At 32.4% G+C, this 24,665-nt stretch overlaps 1 non-coding gene across 1 annotated transcript; it reads right to left on the reverse strand.

The window, feature by feature from the left end:
• Positions 1-24,279: 24,279 nt before the first annotated feature.
• Positions 24,280-24,386, reverse strand: LOC139887315 (small nucleolar RNA R71). The gene has a single exon (XR_011773151.1). It is a non-coding gene; the product is annotated as a small nucleolar RNA R71 (small nucleolar RNA).
• Between the last annotated feature and the right edge of the window lie 279 nt (positions 24,387-24,665).

Genomic DNA, 24,665 nt, shown 5'->3' on the forward strand with positions numbered 1-24,665 from the left:
TTGGCCCACCATGGGGCCCACCCCATCCATATTCGGCCGAATGGGGGGAGGGAGGGAGTATTACTCCCTTGATTTCTATTTTTGATGTTTTATTTTTCCATTCCACAAGATCCCTTAACCTAATATTATTTTTGGTGCTCTCTCCTCTCTCCCTCTTCTCTTTGCTGTCGCCAACCATCACCATATCATCATCATCATCAACCAAAAATATTGCTTGGATCAAGGATCAATTAACACCAACGCATTCCTCGTTCCGTTCTCTACGCGATCATACCAATTGTTTCTTGATTAGGGTATGAACCCTAACCCTAGAACTTTTAATTTTTCTTTATTTTTCTGTATTTGGTGTCTATTTTAATAGTATGATGGTTAATTGTTATTGTAATGGTGTTTGTATGCATAGATGTACTCGTAAACATATGTTTTCGGTTTGATATAATTGGGACAACAGCTTTTTTGTGTGTTTCTGACTTTGTGACTGATATTAAAGTTAAAATAAAGTATCTAGATGAGTTCCTCTCATCAAGACATTAATTTTAGACTCCGGATTCATGTCGTTTCGATTCCCGAAACCCAAATTATGATCAAAATGGTATTTTGTTAAGATTGAAATGTGATTTTGGTATGAACCAGGTTTGGTCCGAATTTGTGACCATATTTGGTGACTTTAGGGTGTGTTAGTGTGTTAGGACTGATGGTGGGGCGAAATTTCATGTTCGGGTCATCTCAATCCGAGCCACGAATCACCCGTTACGTCTAAAACACGTTTTTGGTTGAATTGAAGTTCCAAGTAGTGAATTGGCTGTACATCACGACTTGTGAGCTGTTCATGGTGTGTTCTTGAGTATACCAAAGTGTCTGGTGGTTTGATTAGGCGGAGATATATGTAAGGCTCGCTGAAAACTGACACCCGGGACTCAGGATACGACCCGATGAACTTTTGATTTAAAACTTATGATTAATTATTAAACTTATGATGTAATTAATGGATTTCAATATCATTTAATTACTTATGATAAAAAAGTAATTATATCTATATATCTAAAAGGTATAGGACAAGTGAATAGTAAATCTCACAATTTTTACAAACCACCCTCAAACTTTTACTTATTTACATTTTATCCTCAAATTATATAATAATTAACTTTATAGCTTTTATAAATTTATCACAAACTTTTAACATTTTATACTTTAACCATTAAACTTCTCATTAATTATAAATCAACCACATACTTATCTAAAAGGTATAGCAAAATATAGCTTTTATAAATTTACCACAAACTTTTAACAGTTTATACTTTAACCATTAAACTTCTCACATACTTTATATACTACCTAATAGACAAAAACGATTAATAGTCACCAGGGGCGTTTTCGTCCTTTCACTTTTTTCCCCTTTTCCCACCTTTTTATTCAAAAAATCCCCCATAGTTTGTTCAAATATTAAAATCGACCCCCCAAAGTGTCAAATACTCATTTTCATAAAAAAATTTAAATAAACTCCACCCAAATATTCAATGGGCCATATCTTCTCGCTCGCAACAAGTTAAATTTTTCTGACACCATCGTTAAACTCGAAATAATTTTAGGAGCACACTGTCACTAACTATACGCAAAACAGACGCTTTTTAAAAAAGGCTAAATATTTGAGGTACTTTTCATACACGTCGATTTTGCGTTAAATTTTTAAAAGTCAAAAATTCCATAGTGAAACGTGGAGATGTACATATATTGTTAATTTAAAAAAACATTTAAATCTTTCACGGATTATACATTTTAGTTCGAATCGAATTGCGCTTCAACGATATCATCTTTAGCCACGAAATAATTTTACAAACTAAACGCAATATAATACATTAAAAACCGAACCCCGACGCGAAGCGAGGGTTCGAACACTAGTTATTATTATTTAAGACTTATGATATATATTTATTATATCATTTAATTAATATTTATGATTTAAGTAATATTTTAATTAAACATATGATTAATAATACTTCATTATTAATGGAAAATACTTATGATAAGTATTAAACTTATATTATGAGATTACTATTATAAGACTTATAATAAGGATTAATTAATTATTTAATTATTATAAGGCTTAATTATTATTTAATTATAATTTAATTATTAAATACTTATGATTTAATAATTATAATTAGAAACTCATGATATGATTAATAATTCATTATTAATTAATAATACTTATGATATGATTTAAAATTTATTATTAATTAATAATACTTATATTATGACTAATATTTAATTTGTTAATTAAGTACTTATGTTATATAAATTATATCATTTAAATTTATATTAACTTTAATAATTCATTTTAATTTAATAAAACTTATGTTATGACATAATTAGACATATTTAACTTTAACAAACATTATAACTTACATTATTATTGTAACTTATACTTTTAAAATTTACGTTGACCATGTTTGACCAAGGTTGACTTTTGAGTTGACTTTCGGTTGACTTTGACTTTCAGTTGACTTTTGTTGACTTTCTAATTAAGGAAACTTTCCAAACTTATAAATTTTCCTAAAATAGCAACTTTCTAAATTTGGAAACTTTCCAAAAATAGAAACTTTCCAAAAATAGAAACTTTCCAAAAATGGAAACCTGCTAAAAATAGAAACTTTCTAAAAATAGAAAGTGTGTGTCCGTAAGCTGTTCCGATCAAACCGATGCATATTGAGTATTGTTCTATGTCTACTTGCAACATGTACAATAGCTATCATGCTAAGCCTTGACCTAAGTTAGTTATTTATATCGACCTGCTTTATTTATAGGTCGGCGTTGTGATCATTCCTGATCACTGTACTACATTTGCTGTTCGCTTAATTGTGTTGGTTACTTCATTACTATTAAGGTGAGTTATAGTCCCGTTTTTACATACTTTTTAAAGTATATTTTTGGGATGTGATTACATGCATTTTATTTTACGTTTAGACACAAGTGACAATTAAATTTAAATTATTCATTGTGAGTTGGACAAAAATATTCCCTAGTCTGGTAACTATAATCATTGGTTTCTACCGGTGAACGCGAATTCTACGGATAGATCTATCGGGTTTGACAACCCCATTTCGAGCTAGTCGCGCTAGCAATTTATAATCAGAATGTTTAGTACTTCGTATTTTGTTGTAGATACACTGTCCAGTGTATATTTTTATTGTGATTGGCAAGGGTAAATAAAGGGTTAAATGGTTATCAGGTGGCTCATTGATAATGGAATAATGTTTAATGTTTTCTAACATTTTTAAATCTTGTGGTCTAAAGTTTATTCAATTATTTAAACCTATAATTCACTAAACCTTTGTGTTGACAGTTTACTCGCATGTTTTCACAGGTACTTGAGTTTATGTGATGCTTCCGCTGTGTTTAGAAGAGTCTGCATGCATTTGGGCAGATTTTTATGAAACAATTTATGAAACTTTGGCTTGCATTCGGTTTTTGAATAATTATTACTTGTGGGTTGTTGACAAGGTTTTGTGTCAACTTTGGATTATTAATATGTTGGGTTACTTTTAAACTACATATTTTGGTATGCTTTCCTTTTTGGGAAACTTTTGAAATAAAAGAATGCAATGTCGTTTGTTAAATTCATTTAAGTTCGATCAATGATAAGGCTAAAAAGGAACATATATTTCATAGAAAAATCCCCCAAGAAAGACAAGATTTTAGTTGCAATTGTTCCATTTTCGAGTAATATTCGTTTATTTTAAATAAGTGCGAAGACAAAAGGCGAAAACGAAGATTTGAAGACGCAAAGGTCCAAAAAGCTCAAAAGTACAAGATACAATCAAAAAGGTTCAAATTATTGATGAAGAACGTCTAAAAATGACAAGAGTACAAGTTACAAAACGCAAAGTACACGATATAAAATTGTACGAAAGGGCGTTCGAAAATCCGGAACCGAGGCATGAACCAACTTTCAGCGCTCGACGCAACGGTGTAAAAATTACGAGTCAACTATGCACAAGAATAAAATATAATATTTAAATAATTCATAATAAGAATAATATTAAATAATAAAAAGTTGTTAATTGAGCATAGTTCAGGGGTCGTAAATGAAAATTTCAATTCTAATTTCGCTATAAAAGCGATGATTTACGATCAATTTGAGGAGACTTTTTTTTCGATCATTTTTTCTATCTTTTTCTTACTTTTCTATATCAAATATCAATATCTATATTTATAATTCTCTATCATAATGTTAATGTAATCAGATATAACAATAATCTTAATTTTAATTTTAAATTATGATAATAATAAGATTTATGATAGAGATCGTTTGAGTGTGTAAGTCGAAATTCTGTCCGTGTAACGCTACGCTATTTTTAATCATTGTAAGTTATGTTCAACCTTTTTACATTAATGTCTCGTAGCTAAGTCGTTATTATGCTTATTTAAAATGAAGTACTCATGATGTTGGGCTAATTACTAAAATTGGGTTATTGAACTTTGGACCATAATTAAGGTTTGGGCAAAAGACCGACACTTGTGGAAATTGGATTATTGACTATTAATAGATGGGGGTATTGTCTAATTGAGTGACAACTCATTGGAGTCTGTCGAACCTATCTTCAAATTAATTAACCTAATAATTAATAATGATTATGGTTGTCCTATTTAGTGACGTTCATATGGAATCTGTTATAATCATTTAATTAATCAATTGGGTTGGGTAATTGATTATTCATTCTGATCAAGTGGATGAATTAATATTCATAAACTAATTGATAATGCTAAAAACGAACATATATTTCATAGCATTATTCCCCAAGAAAGACAAGATTTTAGTTGGTATTGTTCGATTTACAAGCAATATTCGTTTAAAAATTAAAAAGTGAAGACAAAAGGCAGATTCGACAAATTGAAGACAAAAAGGTCCAAAGAGCTAAAAAGTACAAGATACAACTAAAAAGGTTCAAAATATTGATGAGGAACGTCTCAAAATGACAAGAGTACAAGTTACAAGACGCAAAGTACACGATATAAAATAATACGCGAAGACGTCCGAAAATCCGGAACCGGGACCTGAGCCAAGAAGAAACGCCCGACGCAACGGACCAAAAATATCTAGTCTACTATGCACAAGAATATAATATAATATATATATAATTATATATAATTATATATTATATATATTATTATTATTATATTACGTCGGCAAGAAGAAAACAAAGCAATTTGGCTGGATCCAGGGTGGCCATGCGACTCGCATGGCCAGAGGCACAAATCCATGCGAGTCGCATGGAGTGAAAATGTTGGTCAGGTCCTATATAAAGCCAGTTTTCTGCCGAGTTTTATACACATAATTTTAATCTCTCTCAATATATACGATATATATATATATATAATTTATATTTTAATTTTAATTTTAATTATAATTCTAATAATAAGGGTATGTTAGCGAATGTTGTAAGGGTGTAAGTCGAAATTCTGTCCGTGTAACGCTACGCTATTTTTAATCATTGTAAGTTATGTTCAACCTTTTTACATTAATGTCTCGTAGCTAAGTTATTATTATGCTTATTTAAAACGAAGTAATCATGATGTTGGGCTAATTACTAAAATTGGGTAATTGGGCTTTGTACCATAATTGGGGTTTGGACAAAAGAACGACACTTGTGGAAATTAGACTATGGGCTATTAATGGGCTTTATATTTGTTTAACTAAATGAAAGTTTGTTAATGTTAATATAAAGATTTACAATTGAGCGTCCCTATAAATTACCATATACACTCGATCGGACACGATGGGCGGGGTATTTATATGTACGAATAATCGTTCATTTAACCGGACACGGGAATGGATTAATAGCCACTAGAATAATTAAAATAGGGGTGAAATTACATTCAAGGGTAATTGGTGTAATTGTTAACAAAGTAGTAAAACCTTGGTTTACACGCAGTCGATAACCTGGTGTATTCATCAAACAAAGTATTAAAACCTTGTTACAATTCGAATCCCCAATTAGTTGGAATATTTAACTTCGGGTATAATAATAATTTAACAAGGACACTTGCAATTTATATTTATGACTGATGGACTGTTATGGACAAAAACCAGACGGACATATTAAATAATCCAGGACAAAGGACAATTAACCCATGGGCATAAAACTAAAATCAACACGTCAAACATCATGATTACGGAAGTTTAAATAAGCATAATTCTTTTATTTCATATTTAATTTCCTTTATTTTATATTTAATTGCACTTCTAATTATCGCACTTTTATTTATTGTTATTTTATTTTATCGCACTTTTAATTATCGTACTTTTTAATTATCGCATTTTTATTATTCGCAATTTCATTATCGTTATTTACTTTACGCTTTAATTTTAGTCTTGTATTTATATTTTACATTAGGTTTTAACTGCGACTAAAGTTTTAAAATCGACAAACCGGTCATTAAACGGTAAAAACCCCCCTTTATAACAATAATATTACTTATATATATATTTGTATTTTTATAAAAGTAAACTAATATAGCGTTGAGCTTTGTTTAAAGATTTCCCTGTGGAACGAACCGGACTTACTAAAAACTACACTACTGTACGATTAGGTACACTGCCTATAAGTGTTGTAGCAAGGTTTAAGTATATCCATTCTATAAATAAATAAATATCTTGTGTAAAATCGTATCGTATTTAATAGTATTTCCTAGTAAAATATAAGCTATTTTATATACACCTCGCTTCACATCAAGTTATTTTTGGTGCCGCTGCCGGGGACATTCGCCAAAGCGAAACGTTATAATTTTTAATTTTTAAGTTATAATTAGTTTTTGTAAAATTTATATTTTTGTTTAAAAATTAAAAAATATAAAAAAAAAAATCTTTTAAAATCGAAAAAAAATATATATATTTTAAAGTGTATTTTTAAGTTTTTCTTTTATTTTTACAAAATTATAAAGTATTTTAAGTATATTTTTAGTTTTTAAAATTAAGTTTTATTTTAATTATATATATATATTTTATTTAAATTTAAAACAGAAAAAAAAGAAAATAAAATATTAAATATTACGTGACCTGTCATTTGAACCAGTCCAATTGAACCAGTTCAGGGTATCCATGCGACTCGCATGACCCACCCCCTTATTTCATGCGACTCGCATGAGGGGTTTGACCAGGCCACATCCAAACCCTAATTCCGCATTTATTACGTATATTATTTAATTATTATTATTTAAAACCCTAAAACTATTATTATTATTATAATTAAAGTTTTTAATTTATTTAGTTATTTTTACTTTTGTTTAAGTTTTATTATTTATTTACTTAATACTATAATATAAAAAAAATATAAAAATAATATTTTTATAAAATCTAATATTTTTATAACTTTTTATAACTTTTAATATTTTGTCCCTTTTTAATCGTTGTAGCGTAACTTTTGTATTTTTAGCTCATATTTAATTTTAAACTTAGTTTTTGCTATAGTTATTTTTACTCCTAGATTTTTAGGCTTTGCCATAGAATTCCTTAAGTGCTTTTTCTTTAGACTAAGATTTAGGTGCTTTAGAATTTTGCGACGCCTTTTTAAGTTTTATTTTCTTTTTAAGTTATTTCCATTTGGGATTTAGTTTTTCCTGTAAGCTTTAATATTTTTAGACACCTTTTACTATGTATCAATTATCATTTCAATTAGTAATCTCAATTTGCGATTATAATTTTAAGTTAGTTGTAGTAATAAGGTTAGGTTAGTAAAGTATTTTTAAGTTTTTATAAGTTTCTTTTATTTTTCCGTCACCTTTTATTTTTCAACCATTTTTTCTTTTTCGACCTTTTTCGACGAACTCTTTTTCTCTCTTATTTCTCGCCATTCTAGTTTTTAGGACTTAGAATTTTTTCTACTTCTTATCTAAATTTCTTAAAATTACGAAAATTTATTTTAAGTGGTTAAATTAATAGACATCAAAATTTTCTGGTTCGTAGTAATAGTTGGATTTGTACGTGGACCGGGTTATTGGAGACAAACAGTCCTCAATTATATTGAGACCAAACGAATCCTGCCCCTCTGCTGCATCTTTTGGCTATTCGAAACGTGGGCAAAATCAGAAAAGTCTATTGATTGGATAACTTATTATAATTTTTCTTTCCTTTTAAAAACTAATAGGATATTCAGTGAATGCACCGAGCAAGACGTTCATCACCTTTTGTACGTTCACCACCTGTAACTAGATCAAGACATCGTTTAACAAATATAACCGCCGTTGATTTTTCTTTAGAATCGTCATCCAGTCGACCAAGTACTTCAGTTCAAATTTCCGATAATCCATTTTTTGAACCCAACCTCACAATTGAGAATCCGGAAAATATTCAGGAACGGTTCGTAGATCCTGAACCATTAAACTTTCCTCCGGAACCACCAATCATTCAAACAGAGATTGTTGAGGAACGAACCATTAAATCAGAATCATCTAGTGATACCGATTCAACAAATTCAATTATGGAGAATCTGGAACCTTTAAGTATGGAAGACCGAATGAGAGCTAAACGCACTGGCCAAGGTCACGCAATTACTCATCCAGACATTAATGCGCCAGATTATGAAATCAAAGGACAAATTTTACACATGGTGACTAATCAATGCCAATTTAGTGGTGCGCCGAAGGAAGATCCAAATGAACATCTACGTACCTTTAATAGGATCTGCACACTATTTAAAATCCGAGAAGTGGAGGATGAACAGATATATCTCATGTTATTTCCCTGGACTTTAAAGGGAGAAGCCAAAGATTGGTTGGAATCGTTACCTGAAGGGGCGATCGATACATGGGATGTTTTAGTTGACAAATTTCTTAAACAATTCTTTCCTGCATCTAAAGCCGTAAGACTTCAAGCAGAAATTGTTACGTTCACACAAAAGCCAAATGAAACTCTATATGAGGCGTGGACAAGATATGGAAAGTTGTTAAGAGGATGTCCGCAACATGATTTAGACACCTGTCAAATAGTATAAATATTCTACCAAGGATGCGACATCACTACAAGAAAAGACATAGATATAGCAGCTGGTGGTTCTATTATGAAGAAAACCGAAACTGATGCTTACAAAATTATTGATAACACTGCTTCCCACTCGCATGAGTGGCACCAAGAAAAAGACATCATTAGATCATCTAAAGCAGCTAGAGCCGATTCTAGCCATGACTTAGATTCCATTTCGGCAAAGATAGATGCTTTCGAGAGACGAATGGAAAAGATGACTAAGGATATTCACTCTATACGAATTAGTTGTGAGCAGTGTGGAGGACCACATTTGACAAAAGATTGTCTCAGTATTGAATTAACAATGGAACAAAGAGAGAATATTTCATACATAAACCAAAGGCCTGGAAATAATTATCAGAATAATTATCAACCGCCAAGACCGATTTACAATCAAAACCAGAATTATAACCGAAATATTCCATACAACAACCAACAAGGTCCTAGCAATCAACAAGTATCCAATAATACTTACAATCAGCAAAGACCGAATTTTCAAAACAAACCACCACAACAAACCGATGATAAAAAGCCGAATTTAGAAGATATGATGATGAAGCTAGTTGAAACTCAAACGCAGTTTTTCACATCTCAAAAACAAACAAATGAACAAAATGCTCAAGCATTTAGAAATCAACAAGCTTCTATTCAAAATCTGGAACAAGAAGTAAGTAACCTAGCAAGGTTAATAGGTGAAAGAAAACCGGGAAGTCTACCTAGTGATACAAACGCTAACCCCCGGAATGAAACAGCTAAAGCTATTACCACAAGAAGTGGTACAACACTTAAACCACCTGAAATACCTGTAACTTCTGATGAAACTATTCCTACTCCACAAGAACCACAACCTGATCAAGATAAGGAAAAAGAACCGGTAGTTGAAAAGGTTAATGAAGATAACACAGTTAAGGATAAACCTTATGTTAAACCATACCAACCACCACTTCCTTACCCGAGTAAAATGAAGAAAGAAAAACTTGAAGCCGAGCAATCCAAATTCTTGGATATGTTTAAACAGATAAATGTAAATCTTCCTTTCATTGATGTGATTTCAGGAATGCCAAGGTATGCTAAATTCTTGAAAGATCTAATCACAAATAGAAAGAAAATGGAAGAACTCTCGGCTGTTACTATGAATGCTAATTGTTCAGCAGTGCTGTTGAATAAGATACCAGAAAAATTATCTGATCCAGGAAGTTTCACAATTCCATGTTTTCTGGGTAGTCTTAGTTCAATAGAAGCATTGGCAGACTTAGGTGCTAGTATAAATCTAATGCCGTATTCACTATATGCTAAACTAGACCTTGGAGAATTAAAACCAACCAGAATAAGCATACAACTAGCCGATAGATCAATAAAATATCCTAGAGGGATAATGGAAAACATGCTAGTTAAAGTTGGTACTTTAGTATTTCCAGTAGATTTTGTTGTTTTGGACATGGAAGAAGATTCTCAAGTTCCTCTCATATTAGGAAGACCATTCTTAAACACGGCTAAAGCAATGATAGACGTGTTCGGTAAGAAACTGACCCTAAGTATAGAGGATGAGAGTGTTACCTTTTCAGTTGATAGAGCAATGCAACAACCACAATCTGCAGATGATACATGTTATTATATTAAAACTATAGATGCACATGCAGAATTATTAGAAGAATTTCTAGAATTACAAGGAACAGGAGAATGTTCTTTAGGAGAAGGTAATGAACCAATTGATGAAGCTGAAATGTTAGCTACACTTATAGCTAATGGATATGAACCAACAACAGAAGAAATTCAAATGCTAAAAGAAGAAGACAGATATCGATATAAATCATCGATAGAAGAACCTCCGAAATTAGAATTAAAGCCACTTCCAAACCATTTGGAATACGCTTATTTACATGGTGAATCTGAATTACCTGTAATAATATCGTCTTCTCTTACTGAAAATGAGAAATCACAACTCATTTCTGTGTTGAAAGCTCATAAACCAGCCATTGCATGGAAGATTCATGATATTAAAGGAATAAGTCCTTCGTATTGCACACATAAAATCCTTATGGAAGAAGGTCATAAAACGTATGTGCAACGCCAACGAAGACTAAATCCTAATATGCAAGATGTAGTTAAGAAAGAGATTATTAAACTGCTAGATGCAGGTTTGATATATCCAATTTCTGATAGTCCATGGGTAAGCCCAGTTCAATGCGTGCCGAAGAAGGGTGGCATGACTGTCATTACAAATGAGAAAAATGAGCTTATTCCTACTAGGACTGTAACAGGATGGCGTGTATGTATTGATTATAGAAAATTAAATGACGCCACCAGAAAAGATCACTTTCCCTTACCTTTCATAGATCAAATGTTGGAAAGATTAGCCTGAAATAGTTACTATTGTTTTCTAGATGGATTTTCCGGATATTTTCAAATTCCAATAGCACCCGAAGATCAAGAGAAAACCACATTTACGTGCCCTTATGGTACTTTTGCTTACAAAAGAATGCCATTTGGACTTTGCAACGCCCCTGCAACCTTTCAAAGGTGTATGATGGTGATTTTTCACGACATGATAGAAGAATGCATGGAAGTATTCATGGATGACTTTTCAGTCTTCGGTGATACATTTAAATCATGTCTAGTTAATCTAGAACGAATGCTAATTAGATGCGAAAAATCAAATCTAGTACTTAATTGGGAGAAATGCCATTTCATGGTTAAAGAAGGCATCGTTCTTGGACATAAAATTTCAAAAGAAGGAATTGAAGTGGATAGAGCTAAAGTAGATGTAATTGCTAAACTTCCACATCCCACCAATGTTAGAGGAGTTAGGAGTTTTCTAGGGCATGCCGGTTTTTACCGACGTTTCATAAAAGATTTTTCTAAAATTGCCACTCCTATGAATAAACTCCTAGAAAAGGATGCGCCATTCATCTTTTCAGATGAGTGTATCATATCTTTTAATATTCTTAAAGAGAAACTCACTAATGCACCGATCATGATAACACCAAATTGGAATCTACCATTTGAACTAATGTGCGATGCAAGTGATTTTGCAATGGGAGCCGTTTTAGGACAAAGGATTGAAAAACGATTTCAACCTATATATTATGCTAGTAAGACATTACAAGGAGCACAAACGAACTATACAACTACTGAAAAAGAACTCCTTGCTATTGTCTTTGCTTTTGACAAATTTCGATCATATCTAGTTCTAGCAAAAACGGTGGTCTATACCGACCATTCTGCTCTTAGATACCTATTTTCAAAACAAGATGCTAAACCAAGATTAATCCGTTGGATCTTACTCTTACAAGAGTTTGATATTGAAATCCGAGATAAAAGAGGAGCAGAAAATCTCGCCGCTGATCATCTTTCTCGTCTTGAAAATCCCGAATTAGAAGTTCTAAATGAATCAGCCATACAAGACAACTTTCCTGATGAATATCTATTGAAGATAGATTATAAAGAAATCCCATGGTTTGCAGACTATGCAAACTACTTAGTTTGTGGATTCCTTGAAAAAGGATTATCGTACCAAAGACGAAAGAAATTCTTCAGTGATATAAAACACTATTTCTGGGAAGATCCACATCTGTTTAAAAGTTGTCCCGATGGAATAATACGCCGATGTGTATTTGGAGATGAAGCTAGTAAAATTTTAAACCATTGTCACACAGGACCAACAGGAGGGCATTATGGGCCTCAACTAACAGCAAGAAAAGTTTATGAAGCTGGATTCTATTGGCCTACAATTTACAAAGACGCACACCTTCTTTGCAAATCCTGTGATGCATGTCAAAGGGCAGGAAAAATAAGTCAACGTGATGAAATGCCACAAAATGTCATCCAAGTATGTGAAGTATTTGACATTTGGGGTATTGACTTTATGGGTCCATTTCCAAAATCTCATAATAATTTATATATACTCGTAGCCATTGATTATGTATCTAAATGGGCGGAAGCACAAGCTCTCCCAACTAACGATGCACGAGTTGTAGTCAACTTTTTAAAACGTCTTTTTGCAAGGTTTGGAACACCGAAAGCATTAATAAGTGATCGGGGTACTCATTTCTGTAATAATCAACTTGAGAAAGTTCTTAAAAGATATGGAGTAACTCATAAAATCTCCACCGCATATCATCCACAAACAAGTGGACAAGTTGAAAATACCAACCGAGCTTTAAAACGTATTCTAGAGAAAACCATAGGATCAAATCCAAAGGAATGGTCCATTAAATTGGAGGATGCACTCTGGGCTTTTAGAACAGCCTACAAAACTCCAATTGGAACCACACCTTTTAGACTTATTTATGGAAAAGCATGTCATCTTCCAGTAGAAATTGAACACAAAGCATTTTGGGCTTTGAAGACATGTAATCTTGATTTACATGAAGCCGGACGTCTACGATTAAGTCAACTAAACGAATTAGAAGAATTAAGACATGAAGCATACGATAATTCGTTAATCTATAAAGAAAGAACGAAGAAATGGCATGATAAAAGAATCAGAAGTTCAAAAGAATTTAAAGAAGGAGACAGAGTTCTTCTTTTCAATTCACGATTCAAGCTATTTCCTGGAAAATTGAAATCAAGATGGTCTGGACCATTCATAGTAAAAAGAGTTTTCCCATACGGAACGATAGAATTGATAAATTCAAATGGGATTGAATTTAAAGTTAATGGTCACAGAGTTAAACATTACATACATGGTCCGATGGAAGTCGACAACGAAGTTAATCACAATTTCGACACCACAGCTAACTAAGTGTGGGGAGAATCAAGTCTTTAAAGGATAATATGTATTTCTGTTAGAGTTAGATTGTCTGTTTTCGTGTAGTTCTCGAAAATGGAACCCGAATGGTCTTTCCCTAGCAGACCCTAAAGAACTAGTCTTCTCCCCCCATTCTGAATTTTTATTTTTTTTTAGGTTTTTACAAAATGAAGACTGCCTGTGAACTAAACCATGGTCTAATGCTACACGCTTTGATCACTAAACGTAATAATGACATACTACCGAGCGAATTAGTATCAGTAATCAGAGAAAGAATGGACGGAGTTAGAAAAGGATCCAGATGCGAAGATAATAAGTTACAATTTGGTAAAGGAAAATCAAAATCCGCAGCGAAAAGAAGAGCACGACACCTAGAACGATGTCACAAATGCGGAAAATGGTCACATGGAGGTAAATGTTCAAATAATCAAACCTATTCAAATACCGAATTTGTTACTTTATGCAGAGACGGACCGTTCATATGTTTAGAAGAAAAGACAATGAATGCTCGAGGTTACGCCTATGCAGCCATGGAAAACCAATTAAACCGACTATCTTATGAATATAATAGATCATATAACTAAGAAATCTATTTCACAGGTATGTCTGTACAGTTTTTATTTTTATTTTTATTTTTAACCTTTTGATAATAAACGCTAATTTGTTCGCTAAAAAGTATTAAATTGGTATTAAATAAAATTAGGTTTGGCGACCGAAATTATTGATATCGTTCAAAAATTTATTACATCACTGCGAAATTTAACGTTTATTCTTAAGGTATAAATATCTTTAATCAATCAACCCAAAATATTTCAAAAATTCGTCATGAGTTAAATTAGGTCTTGGAACCGAAATTACTTTACCGAAAAGAGGGGCGCATATTTTTGATAATATTTGATTGATTAAAGTGGGATAAAAAGACAAAAAGATTTTTAAATTTATTTTTACCATGTTTTTAAAATTAATATTTAAATCTTAAGTTAATATTGTAAACTTTGTAAAAACAATATATTTAAAATTGTAAATATTTGAAAAATTAATATAAGTTTGGTGTGAATTTATAATATAAATTTTTAAAATAAGTTTGGTGTGAATTTATAATATGAATTTATAAATTAAGTCTGGTGTGAATTTTTAAAATATGAATTTTTAATTTTATGCATTTCAAATTTTAAGTTTGGTGTGATTTTTTTTATATTAATTTTGAATTTTATAATTGTGTGAATTTAAAAACAAAAAAAATTTACTTTATCTCATTAAGTTAAAAATATGATTTTTAAAATTCGTCGTAAGTTGAAGACTAGGTCTTTGAACCGAAATTGCTTTACCCCAGGGAGGGACGAGAACTTTTATTATCATTATTTTTAATCTTATTAATTTAAAGTATGCCAAAAAAATTAAAAAATCCAAAAATCTAAGCTTTTAAAACAATTGCTTGAAATTGACAAATTTTAAAATTTTGTCGAGGGACGGACTAGGGCATCGTCCCGAAACGACCTCGTCTTAAAAAGAAACAAAATTTTTAAAATTTTATTAAATTTTATGTTTTAAAAGCTTAAGGTTTTAATAAAAAAAAAAAAAAATATATATATATATATATATACCTGGAAAATACCCCCATGCGAGTCGCATGGGGATGTGCAGGAAACCATGCGACTCGCATGGCTACAAAAAACTGGACAGGATCAAAATTCCAGTCGACCTGCTTCTTTCTCACAATAAACACACATACACAAACACGAAAACCTCCCAAACTCTCTCAATTTTTCACCAATTTTCACCAAATTTCTTGCAAAAATTTCACAATAATCATGCCTAGATTCAGTAGTCTCAACCCTTTCAGGAGAAAGGTAAAGATTTCACCCCTAATCTCTTTAAATTCGAATTTTTGTGTTCTTGAGCTAGAAATTTTATATTTTGATTTTGTTAAATTTAGGTGTAATTAGAGCTAAATTGTTGTTATATTATGCATGTATATCCTAGATAGAAGCTATTTAACATGAATTGAAGCTAAAAACTTCAAATTTTTAAGAATCTAGGGTTTGTGTTCTTGAGCAATTTGGGGCTTTTTGATATAAACAGGTTATGGCCGATTTTTGTCATGAATTGTTGCTAAATTAAGTAGTGTAACATGTTTAGGTAGTTAATTGATCCAAACTTTGAGCCTAAACATGTTTTTGAGAATTAAAGTGGACTTTTTAAGTCTAAAAATTCATGAACTTGGATAATTTGATATAAAGGCCATTTGAAACTTGTTTCATTGCTAGTAGTGATTATTTTGGCATGTTATTTGAGATAAATGCTTATGAACTTGATGTACATTTTTCGCATATGTTTATTTGACAAAGTGTAGACTTGACAAAAATATGAAAATGAGCACTAGTTTGATTTGAATGCCATGTAACAAGTGTTTAATTGCTATAATGATTATTGTTGACATGTTTAAGAGTTTAAATGTGATAAAACATTGTACACATTTTCGTATGTAAAAGTGTAGAATTGTTATTGTTAAGAAAATGTGTATAAAATGTGTTATGAATTGAACATGTCATCATAATTGTTTCAAGTTATTATTTTGCTAACACTAATGCATATTTGGATGCACAATTTTTGTGTTTAATGTGTTTTACAGAGAGCCGATACTGGAGGTTCAGGAGCATCATCGTCCAGGCAACCAGAGCCCGAACCGGAAATGTTTCATGAACAAGAACAACATATGCAACAAGAAGAAGAAGAACAGGAGGAGCAACATATTCCATATCACGATCAAGATCAATTATTCATGAATCAGTTTCGTCAATTCGCTCCACATCAAAGGATTCTGAGCTTAGACATTAATGAAGATCAGTTACACCCAAATCTGAGATTTGATCGATGTTGGATAGAGTATCCAGATTATCAAAAGAACATGCACATTCTCTACTTTAAGGTTGTTGAAATGCCAAGGGCAATTGACTGGGTACCTTTGGAAACAGTTGACCTTGCCGAACCGATTCGGGAATTATTGGTGCAAAGGTATGGTAATTCTCAGTTTAACGATTGGATGCGCCTATTTTCCATTCGTAGAACCATATATAGGGAATGGTGTATAGAATTACTTAGTACTATTAAGTTAAACAGTGATGTTAGGAGGATAGATGATAGAAGCTTTATTAGATTTCTGTTAGGTGGGCGCATGTACAGAATGTCCATGATAGATTTAGCCAGGGCCTTACAGATTTACACCCCTGCTGAACTTTTGAGCCCCGACTGTAATAGCCTGATTGCCCAAGGAGAAAGGGTAGATAGGGAATTTGATATTAACGCCATCTGGAGGCGTATGTCCCACTTTAATGAATTTCACGCCAGTGGAAATCATACATACTTAGATATAGACAGAGCTGAACTCCGGGTGATTCATAGATTCTTAGCAAACACAATTACACAAAGGGGAAGAAATAAGGAGAAATTGACCGTAAATGATTTGTTCTACCTCAAGTGTATTAGAGACCCGAGGAGTTTCTTTAACATTCCCTATTGTGTTGGTTATTATCTCGCTAATGTAGTTTCGGGGATGAAATCGGGGAGTATTATAGGTGGTGGTATTTTCATTACTCTCATTGGAGAGTATTTAGGTGTAGATAAGCACCAAGGGGGTCCAATGAACGAAATAGAGGACGGAGGTGAAACTATAAGTTCAAACCTTTATCACGGTGCAAGGGTATTATTGATGAGACGTGGTCGGGTATATCGATACGAGGGACCTCAGCGACAGGTAGAAAGAGGTTCGGATGACGAGATGGAGGAGGCGAACAACATTATAGGAGTTGTTCGGGAGACTGCTCTTGATTTAGGCGTTCGTATGGAGGATGAATACATGACGAACTATGATAGGCATATGCAGTACGAGGCATGGCAACGTCGGAATGACTACGAGCATTCCCGGCAACGAGAGCATGGCCGATGGGATTATCATCAGCGCCAAATTATAAGCCAGTTGCAGCCTGGCGAGATGTATTATCCGACCCGACCCGCATACTATCCCGCACATCAGCCAGAAATGAGACCACCATGTGATTCATATGATTATGACGCAGCATACCAGTTCACCTATAATCAGCCATGGAACCCGGACGCGAACATGAATTGGGATCCATATCCTAATTTTCCTCCTAACCCACCTCCTGATCAGTAGAGATAAGTTGGTAATTTTTATTTTTATTTTAAACACTTAACATTTTATTACGTTTATGTAATGTTTGATATTCTTATTATTATTGTGTACTAATATTTTTCTTATAGTTTGAAAGTGGGATGCCAAAGTTCCATTTCAAATTGCATGTATGATTATATTTGTATTGTATGTATTCTCTTTTATGCACAAAACAGGGTAAAACAACGCATTTTCAAAGACTGGCATTAAGTTCAGCAAAAGCAACAAATTTTGACGACAAGATGAAAAATATATGTGAAATAGCAACAAGACGGAATGAACAAATGATGTGCACCATTTATCATTCAGCAAACAAACGCCAATATATTTGGAAACTTTGGTAAAAATTTAATCATTTTCACACAAATCACCCTCAATAATTTAAATTGTTACTGATTTCTTGCAAATGAGGGCATTGCAAGATCTTAAGTGTGGGAAGGGGTTAAATTCTTTCGGATTTTAAAATTTTTATATTAAACACTTGGTTACCATTAAAAATACTAGTAAAACAGTAGTTGTATTAGAATCTAGTGCTCTCTGATAAAAAAGAACAGCCCTAGTCTTATATACTGACTACCCAATTCTAGTAAAATTTTTCAAAATTTTCAATTAAATGAATTCAAATCATGTTTATACATATTTATGAACGATAAAACTAGGTTTTAACACCGAAATTATTGTTACCTCGGAAAGGACATAAATTGAGAAACAAACTAAAATGTTAAAATTCATTTAAAATGGAATAGAGAACGATAAAAAGGAAAATAAAAGCCAAGTGTGGGAAAATTTACCAAGTTATTTTAAACATATGCCACATATATCTGTAACAAATAACTGAAAATACTTTTGCTTTGAACTAAACTAAACTGTTTTACCCGATGAAAGAAAAGAAGAGATGGATCTACACGATGAATCAATTCCATCATTAAAAGGAAGTAAAGTCTTCCGAAAAAGACACGCGCTTCTTGATTTAGGTCATGAAGTTGTCGTTCAGACCAGCTGTAGGTTGACGAAAAATCTAGAAAAGTCATCACTAAAATCAGCAGGAAATCCACGGACCTCAGCATTAAACAGGGTCGCCAAGTGGTCAGATTTATCCTAACCATGAGAAGGATTTATCTCGTACAATGGGGAGGCACCATGCAAATTAGCTGGATAAGACTAATGAATCAGATTCCCAGAAAGGATAATCTCCTTAAAGATTAAAAATCAGCTTTTAAGACTGATATTACTCAATCCTAGAGATTGACCTTAAAGATTGAGAATTACAAACTCATGGAATTCAATGATATCTAAACTCGAGCTTGAACGAGAAAATATTTTGATCAAAAATACAAACCGATTTGTTTTCTGAAAACCCTATTTTCAATGCGTTCATTACCATTGAACGTAAAATCCTAGGAATTCACCTGGAATTCATTAGGTCACCTGAACTAAATCGGGTGTCAACCGTAAGAACGGTGGTTGCATAGCATGGTCAAAGACAGGACCTTGTGCCAGACCGAAAAATTATAAGGGTGAGCTTTTACTATTGCTCCTACCAAGGATAGTAATTGCGTCCGACACGTTATAGACCATAATCAAAAGCATGTCACGGGACATTGCCTTAACAGTTGCTTGTTCAACGCTTTCCTTTACAACCGGACGGTAGTTTACCGAAAGGTAATATACGGGACAAGTAAACTGGACGTGTTGCTTTCCAAATACAAGGTTAGCAAGTGGGTGACACAAAACCGCAAGTTTTGAGCTAAAATTTTCAAATCTGAAACCCACCAAACCCACAAAAATATTTTGCAAACACCGGTAAAGGGTTATTCCGGAAAACTTATCTAGGGTAAAAAACTAGATTTCAAAAGATCAATTGTTTTCATAAAGATCCAATTTCCTTAATGGATCTAAATTTTTATAGTCATGTGGGACTGTAAACCATATCGTTATTACCATTGTTTATACCACCGTATAGAAATCACTGATGTACAAAGTATGAAGAATAAAGAAGTGATTCTAGTATTTCAAGACAATATTGCTTGAGGACAAGCAACGCTCAAGTGTGGGAATATTTGATAATGCTAAAAACGAACATATATTTCATAGCATTATTCCCCAAGAAAGACAAGATTTTAGTTGGTATTGTTCGATTTACAAGCAATATTCGTTTAAAAATTAAAAAGTGAAGACAAAAGGCAGATTCGACAAATTGAAGACAAAAAGGTCCAAAGAGCTAAAAAGTACAAGATACAACTAAAAAGGTTCAAAATATTGATGAGGAACGTCTCAAAATGACAAGAGTACAAGTTACAAGACGCAAAGTACACGATATAAAATAATACGCGAAGACGTCCGAAAATCCGGAACCGGGACCTGAGCCAAGAAGAAACGCCCGACGCAACGGACCAAAAATATCTAGTCTACTATGCACAAGAATATAATATAATATATATATAATTATATATAATTATATATTATATATATTATTATTATTATATTACGTCGGCAAGAAGAAAACAAAGCAATTTGGCTGGATCCAGGGTGGCCATGCGACTCGCATGGCCAGAGGCACAAATCCATGCGAGTCGCATGGAGTGAAAATGTTGGTCAGGTCCTATATAAAGCCAGTTTTCTGCCGAGTTTTATACACATAATTTTAATCTCTCTCAATATATACGATATATATATATATATAATTTATATTTTAATTTTAATTTTAATTATAATTCTAATAATAAGGGTATGTTAGCGAATGTTGTAAGGGTGTAAGTCGAAATTCTGTCCGTGTAACGCTACGCTATTTTTAATCATTGTAAGTTATGTTCAACCTTTTTACATTAATGTCTCGTAGCTAAGTTATTATTATGCTTATTTAAAACGAAGTAATCATGATGTTGGGCTAATTACTAAAATTGGGTAATTGGGCTTTGTACCATAATTGGGGTTTGGACAAAAGAACGACACTTGTGGAAATTAGACTATGGGCTATTAATGGGCTTTATATTTGTTTAACTAAATGAAAGTTTGTTAATGTTAATATAAAGATTTACAATTGGGCGTCCCTATAAATTACCATATACACTCGATCGGACACGATGGGCGGGGTATTTATATGTACGAATAATCGTTCATTTAACCGGACACGGGAATGGATTAATAGCCACTAGAATAATTAAAACAGGGGTGAAATTACATTCAAGGGTAATTGGTGTAATTGTTAACAAAGTAGTAAAACCTTGGTTTACACGCAGTCGATAACCTGGTGTATTCATCAAACAAAGTATTAAAACCTTGTTACAATTCGAATCCCCAATTAGTTGGAATATTTAACTTCGGGTATAATAATAATTTGACAAGGACACTTGCAATTTATATTTATGACTGATGGACTGTTATGGACAAAAACCAGACGGACATATTAAATAATCCAGGACAAAGGACAATTAACCCATGGGCATAAAACTAAAATCAACACGTCAAACATCATGATTACGGAAGTTTAAATAAGCATAATTCTTTTATTTCATATTTAATTTCCTTTATTTTATATTTAATTGCACTTCTAATTATCGCACTTTTATTTATTGTTATTTTATTTTATCGCACTTTTAATTATCGTACTTTTTAATTATCGCATTTTTATTATTCGCAATTTCATTATCGTTATTTACTTTACGCTTTAATTTTAGTCTTGTATTTATATTTTACATTAGGTTTTAACTGCGACTAAAGTTTTAAAATCGACAAACCGGTCATTAAACGGTAAAAACCCCCCTTTATAACAATAATATTACTTATATATATATTTGTATTTTTATAAAAGTAAACTAATATAGCGTTGAGCTTTGTTTAAAGATTTCCCTGTGGAACGAACCGGACTTACTAAAAACTACACTACTGTACGATTAGGTACACTGCCTATAAGTGTTGTAGCAAGGTTTAAGTATATCCATTCTATAAATAAATAAATATCTTGTGTAAAATTGTATCGTATTTAATAGTATTTCCTAGTAAAATATAAGCTATTTTATATACACCTCGCTTCACATCACTAATTAAAACAGGGGTGGATTACATACATTGATAACTGGTGTAATTGTTGACAGAAGTGATAACTGCGTCACAGTTTAAATCCTTAATCAGTTGGAATATTTGACTTTGGGTATAAGGGTAATTTGACGAGGATACTCGCACTTTATATTTATGACCGATGGACTATTATGGACAAAAACCAGATAGACGTATCAAATAAACCAGGACAAAGGACAATTAACCCATGGTAATAAATTAAAATCAACACGTCAAACATCATGATTACGGAAGTTTAAATAAGCATAATTCTTTTATTATATTTCTCATCGTATCTTTATTTACTGTCATTTTATTACTCGCAATTTTATTTACTGTCATTTTATTTATTGTCATTATTTTACGCACTTTAATTATCGTCATTTATCTTTGCGCTTAAAATATAGAATCGACAAACCGGTCATTAAACGGTAAAACCCCCCTTTTATAATAATATTACTACTTATATAATTATATATATTTTGTATAAATATAGTTGTTAAAAATATAGTAAGTATCACCAGCTCCCTGTGGAACGAACCGGACTTACTAAAAACTACACTACTCTACGATTAGGTACACTGCCTATAGTGTTGTAGCAAGATTTAGGTATATCCCACTCTATAAATAATTAAAACTTGTGTCATATTTTGTAGTATTTTGTATTAAAAATAATACTATTTCGTACCCTCACGCTACATCATCAAGTTTTTGGCGCCGCTGCCGGGGAGCATTAAAACGCTATATTTTTAATTTATATTTGCAAAAATATAAAAAAAAAAAAAACGCAAAAAAAAAAAAAAAACAAAACAAAAACGTAAAAAAAAAAAAAAAACGTAAAAAAAAAACGTAAAAAAAAAAACAAAAACGTAAAAAAAAAACAAAAACGTAAAAAAAAAAAAAAAAACGTAAAAAAAAAATTATTTTAAGTTTTATTACCTTTAGATTTTTAGACTCAGTCACAACTTTTAGTATTAAGTTTAGTTTTGCCATAGTTATTTTCATTTTTAGATTTTTAGGCTTTGCCGTAAAATCCCTTAAGTACTTATTCCTTAGACTAAGTTTTAGGTGCTTTAGAATTTTGCGACGCCATTTTTCGCGCTATTTTCTTATTTTTATTTTTCGACGCGTTTACCTATGTATCAATTACAATTTCAATTAGTGATCTCCATTTGTAGCTTTAATTTTAAGATAGTGATCGTTATAAGGTTGGATTAACCGCGTGTTTACAAACCACTCTTCGTCTTTTTCATTTTTCGACACTTTTCGACGCGCACTCTTTTTCTCTCTTATTTCTCGCCATTCTAGTTTTTAGGACTTAGATTTTTTTCTACTTCTTCTCTAAATTTCTTAAAATTACGAAAATTTATTTTAAGTGGTTAAATTGATAGACATCAAAATTTTCTGGTTCGTAGTAATAGTTGGATTTGTACGTGGACCGGGTTATTGGAGCCAAACAGTCCTCAATTATATTGAGACCAAACGAATCCTGCCCCTCTGCTGCATCTTTTGGCTATTCGAAACGTGGGCAAAATCAGAAAAGTCTATTGATTGGATAACTTATATAATTTTTCTTTCCTTTTTAAAAACTAATAGGATATTCAGTGAATGCACCGAGCAAGACGTTCACCGCCGGTCATACGTTCACCACCTGTAACTCGATCAAGACATCGTTTAACAAATATCGCCGCCGTTGATTTTTCTTTAGAATCGTCATCTAGTCGACCAAGTACTCCAATTCAAATTTCCGATAATCCATCTTTTGAACCCGATTTCACAACTAAGAACCCGGAAGATATTCAAGGACAATTCCAAGATCCTGAACCCCAAACCGTTAAATCAGAATTCTCTAGTGATTCGGATACAATAAATCCAATCATGGAAAATCTAGAACCTCTAAGTATGGAAGAACGAATGAGAGCTAAGCGCACTGGCCAAGGTCACGCCATTATTAAACCAGAAGTTAATGCTCCAGATTATGAAATTAAAGGACAAATCCTACACATGGTAACTAATCAGTGCCAATATAGTGGTACGCCAAAAGAAGATCCCAACGAACATCTTCGTACCTTTAATAGGATCTGTACACTATTCAAAATCCGAGAAATAGAAGACGAACAAATCTATCTCATGTTGTTTCCCTGGACTTTAAAGGGAGAAGCCAAAGATTGGTTAGAATCGTTACCTGAAGGGGCGATTGATACATGGGATGTTTTAGTTGAAAAATTTCTTAAACAATTCTTTCCGGCATCTAAAGCCGTGAGACTTCAAGGAGAAATTGTTACGTTCACACAAAAGCCAAATGAAACATTATATGAGGCGTGGACAAGATTCGGAAGGATGTTGAGAGGATGTCCTCAACACGGTTTAGACACTTATCAAATAGTACAAATATTCTACCAAGGTGTCAACGTTGCTACACGGAAAGACATCGACATAACAGCTGGTGGTTCAATTATGAAGAAAACCGCAACTGAAGCTTACAAAATTATTGATAACACAGCATCCCACTCACATGAGTGGCACCAAGAAAAAGATATCTTTCGATCATCTAAAGCGGCTAGAGCTGATTCTAGCCATGACTTTGATTCCATTTCCGCAAAAATAGATGCTTTCGAAAGACGAATGGAAAAGATGAATAAAGATAT

The sequence above is a fragment of the Rutidosis leptorrhynchoides genome, chromosome 1, assembly GCF_046630445.1.
Source record: "Rutidosis leptorrhynchoides isolate AG116_Rl617_1_P2 chromosome 1, CSIRO_AGI_Rlap_v1, whole genome shotgun sequence".
In the NCBI taxonomy this organism is placed as follows: Eukaryota; Viridiplantae; Streptophyta; class Magnoliopsida; order Asterales; family Asteraceae; genus Rutidosis; species Rutidosis leptorrhynchoides.